This window comes from Gossypium hirsutum, chromosome A09, assembly GCF_007990345.1.
Source record: "Gossypium hirsutum isolate 1008001.06 chromosome A09, Gossypium_hirsutum_v2.1, whole genome shotgun sequence".
NCBI classification, from domain to species: Eukaryota; Viridiplantae; Streptophyta; class Magnoliopsida; order Malvales; family Malvaceae; genus Gossypium; species Gossypium hirsutum.
Window position 1 is genome coordinate 13,142,227 of NC_053432.1, and position 1,710 is coordinate 13,143,936.

A 1,710-nucleotide genomic window follows, 5' to 3' on the forward strand; every position below is an offset into this window, starting at 1 on the left:
TCAACCAATTTTGCCCGGGCCCATTTAATTTATTTGCAAATAATAAACCCGAATAAATAAATAAAATCCAAAGACTAAATAGTCCAGTAAAGTCCCTTTACAATTTTCAAAATGCATGTACCAAAATAACTCATGACCCAACAAATTTTAAAATCCAATTCTATAAACCCAGGCCCTAAATCTAGCCCAAACCCGAAAAAGCCCAAAAAGGAAAAGTATTCCAGCAGCCAAGCACCAGAAGCTTCTGGAACGTGCCAGAACAGTGCCAGGGAGTTGGGTTTCACGAGCGGATTCCTCGCACAGTTTCGTTCAAGCGTGCTTCTCCCCGTTTCTCCGTACGGCCATTGCTCCATACCTGCAAAAGAATGTACGAGAATAAGCAGCAACAGAATGTACAGCCAAATGACAGAGGGAAAATGTATTTTTATTTTTCATTTATTCTGTAAATTTGGGCTATAAAAGCCATTATTTGTACCTTGATTTTTTACACACACACACAGAATATACTATACGCATACAATATCTGTAAACACGCACAGAGAAGAGAGAAAAGCGATTTAAGATCAATAGAGGTGATTTCATTTTTTTTCTCTTCCGATTTTTTTTCATTTTTTCTATTCTCTTTATTTTCTTATTTGTTTGCTTATTTTTTATGCAACTTAAGGCCGACGAAAGCTCTAAATCTGCCATGCGAATATAAGGGCGAGAGGTCACATAATAGTGGAAATCTATTCATTTTACAAATCTGTCTTCATTTTTTTTCTTTAAAAAATAACATGAGATTTGAAAGCTCCATTCAAATAAAGAAGAAAGAAGGGAAAATACTTATCGAATCCTTTTAGATCAGGTCGAGCTCCTTTAACGGCAAGATTGGGCATGTCTCGCTTACTAGTAATCACCTAAAAGCATGGTGGTTTGGTAGTCAAGTGAAGAAAACCCTAAAAAAATTGATTTTAAAGGCTGGAATTTCTTTTGATCTAAGTGGGGGTTGTGTTTGAGGAATGAAACAGAAGAGGATAGGTCTTAAATGACTAGGTAACTATGCGGCGCCGTTTCAAAGCGCAAAGGCCCGCGCGTCAACCCGTTTTGGTAGGCCGGGTATGCGCATGGTTGGGGTGAATGGGGAAATTGCGTGACGGATCCCTCCTCTTTGCGCACAGTCCTCAATTTTCGCCTGATTCGCCTATTTTATGTTTTAAAATTGGCCCGTTAGTTCGTATATGGTTTCAATTGGATTCGTGGTTTATTGCTGCATTGTGAGCATGGGATATTTTCAATACTAGTCCTCACATGTTTGTGCGCATGGCACATTGATTCTATTTTGTAATTATTTTATTTGTAAATTGTTTCTCCTGTTTTAATTTTGCTTCAATTAAGTATTATTCTCATTTTACTGCATATATATTTTTTATATGATTGGTTATTGGTTAAGATATTTCATATGGTTTTGATAATTGAATTCTCCTTTAAAAAAGGGTTATTTTAATCTTATTTTCTCTTTATTTCAATCATTTTTATTAGTTGATGTTTATTTATTTTATTCTAGTTTATATATATCATTGATTTCATGTTATTTTGTAATTTTTTTTATGTTTTTAAAAATGCATTTGTTTATGTGTCATTTACATTATTATTAAACACATGTTTTGTACTTATATTTAATTTGCATCTGTTATTAAAGCTTTGATATTCTTATACATATAGATTTTA

The 1,710-nt window shown here is 33.9% G+C and overlaps 1 long non-coding RNA gene across 1 annotated transcript; it reads right to left on the reverse strand.

Moving 5' to 3' along the window:
- Positions 1-1,008, reverse strand: LOC107888735 (uncharacterized). Its single transcript, XR_001681476.2, has 2 exons — positions 826-1,008; positions 1-355 (listed from the first exon to the last, which is right to left on the reverse strand). It is a non-coding gene; the product is annotated as an uncharacterized lncRNA (long non-coding RNA).
- Positions 1,009-1,710: the final 702 nt, after the last annotated feature.